This window comes from Stegodyphus dumicola, chromosome 4, assembly GCF_044657685.1.
Source record: "Stegodyphus dumicola isolate Sdum_Otavi_A_Nest chromosome 4, ASM4465768v1".
In the NCBI taxonomy this organism is placed as follows: Eukaryota; Metazoa; Arthropoda; class Arachnida; order Araneae; family Eresidae; genus Stegodyphus; species Stegodyphus dumicola.
The window spans coordinates 72,598,893-72,605,944 of record NC_140771.1 but is presented as its reverse complement, the minus strand read 5'-3'; the positions used below and the strand labels follow the sequence as shown (position 1 = coordinate 72,605,944).

Genomic DNA, 7,052 nt, shown 5'->3' with positions numbered 1-7,052 from the left:
TAGGCTATATGCAAAAATAAATAAACTCACTGTAGGGTGAGGGGGGGGAACTATAACAACCAGACATTGTGAATAAAGTTTCCATTTAGCACTGATTCTAGATAAAAGCTCTTGTTTCAAAATAATTCAAGACGAGGCTGTTTAGAATTAATCGTCTCTCCAAGTCAGTGGTTCCCGGACTGAGTTGGATGCTGTCTGGTAAGGTAACGTGAGCCTGGCTACCTCACTGTAAACTCTTGGCAGAGATATTAATGTCACTCTACGCAGAGCGAAATAAAATTTGCGCATGGCTAAGCTGGAAAAACCAAGAGAAGGTTTCTCTCTTCACTTACTGTAACTCACTCTCACTCCTTCTCTAAAACTGCGTTCCATGATTTTGTTCAAGTTGTCCTGGGCATGTTGAAAAAATATTGAGGATCCTCATTTGTTCGTAATTTTGAGTGCCTCTTGACTGGCAAGAGAACCTTGATTAAAAACCGGATATAATGAAGACAGCCTGGGGACCATGGAGGGAGGAAGTAAGATGGAGTCGCCCTAAACAAGTTTCTCCGTACCCTGCTCTGAAGCACCGGCGATCCCTACGTGGTGACCAAAACATTGGGTCATTTACCATTGAGTTTTATGGGATTTGACGCGTTCGGGTGTAAATATTTTGTAATTACGTCGCAAATATACATATAAATGTATATATTTTCTTTTTGTACAACACTTCAGAGTCCTAAGTATGTGAAAACAACATATTTTTAAACAACATTTCATTCTGAACGGAAGTAAATGCTATATTTTTCACAGGACAGTTTTCTCAGAATGGTTTAATTTGAATGAAATGTTTTCACAAGTTTTCGTTAATTACATTAGAAAAAAAAATTAAGGTAATTCGATTTTATTCGGTTAAGGTACAAAAATTAAGAGCAAAGTTTATTGTATTTAATATTAAAATTATGCATTATTTCTTTTCTATTTATACAGTTTCTTCCTAAAATACTTTCTTAAATATGACATGATTTTTTGGCTTCTTTTAATTCGAAAAATGTAAGTCAATTTATAATTAATGCTCTATTCGGTTCATTTTAAATTAGAGAATTATTAGGAATTAAATAGTATTCTGAAAGGGAATAAAATAAGTTTTTTTTTTTTTTTTTTAAGTATTATTTAAAACTTGTAACTGAGTTATTATAAAATGTAAAGGGAATAATTCTTTTAATTATACTTATCAGATGTTTTTTTTTTTACCCTTCATTTCAACAATACATATTCCAAAACTCTTTATTACGTTCTTAAGTGCGCATCTCATAGCATTTGCGTTACAATACCTTTTAACAGATTGCTTTCCAATACGAACAATTCTTGTTTAAATAGTGTTATAACGTATTTGTCAACAGGATTTCAATTTATGTTTACAATTCAATATTAAGGTTATTATATATTTAGATAACATTTATAATCATTATAAATTAGATACATTTAATCATTAGATTTCTTCACAGTACTTTCACAGTTGTTTATAAGTGAATAAATTCTTCATTTCAAATACATTTATAAATAATTTAATGAATATTTAAGTACTTTGTCAAAGGCAGATACATGCTTTTTGCAAGCACATGCATAAATACCCATACATATTTCCTATTTATCATTTCCGGCATGTGCAAATCTTTAATTTCTGTGCATTCGCTATATTTTTCGTGTAAGTAATTTACACTAATTTAGCATACACCCGAAAGCTTTACATAAAAAATATATATGAGTATAATTTGAATGAAAATTATAAGCATTATTTTTAATACCCACTCAAAGGTCAGTTTTTCTTCAAAATTCTTCCACGATGGCATCTCTCTCTTTAGGCAGATAGCCATTGCATGCGTTACTCTATTTAATAAAAAATCTGACCTATGTGCCTAATTACAAATATTTTAACATACATAATTTTATATTTACATTTAGCCATCAAGTTTCAAAGTTTTCAAATCTTCTAGAAAATAAATTTTGGCAGATCTCTTTTAGCAATTTTCTTAAAATCTATATTTTTGAAGTGCAACAGCTTAGAATTTTATAAAATAAATTCATAATCAAAATCGCTGTTGTTAGTTATCGAAAAATAACCAAGATGTGATTTTTGCGTAAATGTCAGTAAACTATACAAATTGCTATTATCCATCACACTATGAATGTTTCTTTCATGCGAGAGTGTCCCTTTTTCGATTTCTATGGAACTGTCGTGTGTCGAAATACTATCAGAATTTTGTCAAGCGAGCTTCTGAATGTAAACAAAAAAACACCCCGTCTGGTGACCCAAGCTTCAAAGCAGTGCTTCACTTCTAGCGCGGAATGGCCCCACCTCCCTTTCCTACCTCCATGCTGGGGACTCAAACCAGGTGTTCTGAGACAACGCACCTATAAACTGATGAAAGGGAACAGAACAATGTCTCCCTTCAGACAACTATAAGAGGAACAAAAACTTGAGTTTGTTTTGTGGCTGCTGGTCACTTTCTTTCTGAGAATTCGTTAAGAAATGCTCTGTCCGTGGGAACTTTCAAAGCCGCCATTCTTTTTCTCAGAATGTTGTGGTGGTCGTTATAGCTTAAGCCGTTACAATGCCCTGTTCTGTTAATCAATTAAACATTAACTTTTGCAAAGTTCGAACATAGGTAGAATTTTTTTTTAACAGATCAGTGCATATTTTGCTGATTGGAGATTTTTCTCTCTGGGAGCTATAGAAAAAGTTATTTTTTTAATCTAAATCCTCAATGTCTTGGAGTCAGTCTTCATCTTATTTTGAAAAATTCCATAAGTGGAAGAATGTATATTGGATCAGTTTTTAAGCTAATAAATCAGTTCATGTATACATAGGGTATGAAGAAATATGCTCTGTGTAAGTAAACTGAAAGCATTTTCCAAAATAACTTTAAAATAAGAATCACAAAAAAAAAAAAAAAACGCTTCTTGAAGTGTTACATAGCAATAGGTAATAAAGAAGAAATATTAAGAATTATTTCCTTCAAGATTGAGCCAACTTGAATAAAATGTAAAATTATTTACTTCCAGGCATTCTTCCTTTCAAAATAAATCTGAGCATGTAACTTAAGTAAAGATTGAAATATCAAAAAATTCATTACATAAATGAAATAAAATTTGTATATTCAGTAAGCATCAGGGATTCAATTTTTAAGCTTTCTCTTTTATGTAGGCAACAAAAAAAATCTAACCCTAACTAAAGGAATATGTGAAAATAATTAAATTTCAATGAAATGTTAAAAATTGGTTTATCTGCAGTAATTAAGTTTGTATGATTTTATTGCTATTTTATTTGCACATTTACTAAAAATTTGTATATTCTGTAAGCGTCAGGGATGCAATTTTTAAGATTTCTCTTTTATCTATCCCTAACTAAAGGAATATGTGAAAATGATAATAAAATTTCAATGAAATGGTAAAAATCGGTTTAAGGTGGTCTACTACAGCAGCATTACAATACTAAAAATTTTTTTACACGCAGAATCGCTAATTAAGAAACTATGTTGCGTGAAATTTGGCAGAAATATAAAGCAATAGGTCAGTTTTCGAATCACAATGTTAGAATCAGGTTTGAAATGAAATTTACTTAAATATTATATTTTAAAAAAATTAGTTTGAAATACGTAATTTTAATGTGTAGTTTGGAAAGTCATCAATAGATGGCGCTACGAGTTAAAATTTAACATTGTAATCTTATTTCTGCAAAAATTCACGAAGTAATTGATTTTGATATCAGTTATAAATCATATTTTTTCTAAATAATATTTAGAAGCGTTTCATATATTCCTTTATACACAGTTTTCACTAAACATTGTCAGCTGTCAGCAGAATGACGTTTACGGCAACCCTATTGCATTGTTATTCCGCACTCGTTTTGTTTACATTTATTTGTACTGTGGTCAGTTTGCAAAAAATATGCGAAAATATCAAGGACGACCGAAAAAACATCCTGGTTTTAATAAAAGATCCAGAATTCAGCGTAAACGTCGAGCTCAAGAAAAAAATATGAAATTAAATTCCCGAGATGTGGAAGATTCCGAACAAGCGGATGTTTTCGAAAGGTGAGAAATAATTTATTCTTTATATCGACTACCCCGTGTTTATGATTTCGTAGTAAGTTAATTCCGAAGTAAAATATGCGTATTTTTTTTATTGAAGGTCAGAAATTATTGATACAACTGCATCTGTGTCAAAGGAGAATCATTGCGCGGATGACTTTTTTACAAAGTGTTTTTTTTTTTTTTTTTTTTTTATGTGTGTGTATGAGGGGATGCTAATAATTGTTCAATTCTGTTATAACAATTTATTCCTCCATTCACACTAAATTGTTGGGAAATATTGAAAGGGTAAATTCCAATTCACAAGGAATTGCTGAAATAATTGAATCTTTTCAAAAGTATGAGCATGTTCTTGCGATCTAAATTGAATTCACCATCATTACATGTATTATTGGAAATTTTATAGTCATATGTTTGCTACGAAATGCTTTGTCAGTTACCTATGGTATTTTTTACAGGTGTATGCACATTTATTCATGTGCTCGCTGTTCAACTTGCTTTTTTTTATTATGTCATTTACTTGGATGTTAAAACTTTCTTTTAGCGTTGGAACATTTTATGATCATTTAGTAAAATTTATATATAAATATATATTATTGCTTGTTTATTTATGGTTCTGTGTATTTGTCATGTATGCATGTTGTGAAGTGTAGTTTTTGAAAAATATGTCACAAATGGTAAATTCCACCAAAAGCTGAATTGAATTGATATTGGGATGCAGGTAATTAGAAAATATCTGCTGTGTATTTTGAGCATAAACCAAACTAGTGTCAAGAATGGGACCGATACGCTCAGGCTTGCTTAGCCTTTTTGCCATTGTCCAAATTGAATTATCTCCAGTATAAAGGGAGTGAATGCTTTCTCTGTATAACAATAAAATATCTGTCTGATCAAAAATCTACCAATAAGAAACTTTTCATATGTTATGTGACAGACTTTCTGCAAACAGAAGTCCTCAGCTCTGTTCTTGTACATGTTTTTTAATTGTGGTTCAGATGTGTACTTCTCAAAGGAATTCTTCTCATAGGAAGATTATCTGAACATTTAAAAACTATATTCTGCTTTTAGGGGCCTAATATTTTATGCCCTTAAAATTAATATTGAAATTTCTAAAATGTTGAAAAATATGTCATCTGGATTCTGTACAAAAAATATAATCCCTTTTTCATTTCTGCATTTGCAATTCCTGCATTTTCATTATTCCTACATTTTTTAATTGGAAGGAATTTCATTCGCAGAGCCCTCTAATTTATTCTTACAAATCATGTAGTAATGTACCATTTTAGATAGATATAAATAACACATTTTGTAATTTTTCTAAACTGTGGTTATACAGCATGATATAATAGCTACACAGGGTATGGCGAAACAGTATACAGCAATATCTGTCGCACTGTCTGAGATGGGTGGTAGTCATACATAGCTTAATGCTTAAATTTGTTATGTGTTATTTATTCATGGTTGTTTTTTTTTTTTTTTAATTATGTTATAGCAGTTTATTTCTTTCATTCTTAGGTCCGGAAGTGAAAAATTTGACTTTTCTACGCCAGAAGTTACAGCTAATGTTCCTAAGACAAACCAGGCTTTCCTGAGGTAAGTTGGTTTATTTTTAAAATAGATATTAGCTGTGCATGATATTACAGTTACTTAATTATGGTTAACTAATTATGTATTAATTTAGAAGTCAAGCAACCAAAATCAGCATTATATTTTCAAATAGTGAATATTTCAAAATATGATGCTGATTTTTGTTGCTTGACTCTCAAATTAATACTTGGTCGGTGTGTTATTGTATCTTAATTAAACTAATTATGGTTCTTTTCTTCTCAGTTCTGATCTGGACATTTCAGTTATTGACTCTGACGTAGAAGGTAGAAATACAAGCTCTCTTTTGGGGTAAATATGTATTTCTCTATGCCAAAATTAAAATGTCATCATTTATGTTTTTCTTTTATGGTGTTACATTATGTTGTTTACATACTGATAGCTATTAAAACTTAAATATAATATTGTAGCTATCAAAAAGAGGGGGATGAATTTGATTTGTACCAAATTTGGACGTTTTGCATGGAAGAACTTGAAAATAAAAGATTTTTTTAAAAATATATTCATTGAAATCAGTGAAATTTTCAGAGGGGACACTGAAGCAAATGAAAATATTTTGGGGTTTGATTCTTTTGATGGGAGCCTCATCAATAAGCCTACTATCTTTTTTAAATATTGCTTCTTTTTCATTGTTTTCATGATGTTTTATGTTCCCTTCATGAAAGATTTTAATAATTTAAATTTTGTTAATAAAATATAACAAAATGAAATCTGTGATTATGTGGCTATTATTTTTTCCATATATATTTATTTGAGGAAAACCAAAAATTTTATTATTTTACAGAATTTTTAAGAAAAATATAAGGATAAAATTTTTTAAATAATTCTGATTACTACCTTTGCTTTCCTCTCGTAATGTGCCTCAAATTAGAGCAATTAGACAACAAATTTAAGTCGTGATCTTTTTTTTCCAAGTTTTTTTTTAGGCTTAGGAGTATAAATTGCTTATCCCCACAAGACAGTGCATCTTCTTAGTATGCCATCCTAAGGCTCCGTTCACATGATGGTATAAATGTCATATACGCATAATCATAAGGCACAAAATGTGGGAGTTCCATTCACACCTGCGAGAGAGGGTCTAAGCCATAGCCAATTAGAGAAGCTAAATTTGTGCATGCATGTATGTGTCTACAGCTTTCTCTCTCAATAGGTTTTATGTATATGCTCTGATTGGCCGACTCTTATATCAAGTTGGCACAAAGTTGAAAACTTCAAGCTTAATGCCCAAACTAGTTTTTGTGACATAGCAAGGTCTGACTACAAAGCGTTGTTAGTTGGGAATTATGACATTTATATAACGGCTTGAATAGAGCCTTAGAAAGCCATTTGGTAACTGAGTTATCCACCATGAAAGAGTTATTCTTGCCCCTCTGA

The 7,052-nt window shown here is 30.7% G+C and overlaps 1 long non-coding RNA gene across 1 annotated transcript; it reads left to right on the top strand.

Moving 5' to 3' along the window:
- Positions 1–4,098: 4,098 nt before the first annotated feature.
- LOC146997571 (uncharacterized) lies at positions 4,099–5,977 on the top strand. The gene is made up of 3 exons (XR_015040493.1): positions 4,099–4,242; positions 5,589–5,666; positions 5,904–5,977. It is a non-coding gene; the product is annotated as an uncharacterized LOC146997571 (long non-coding RNA).
- Positions 5,978–7,052: the final 1,075 nt, after the last annotated feature.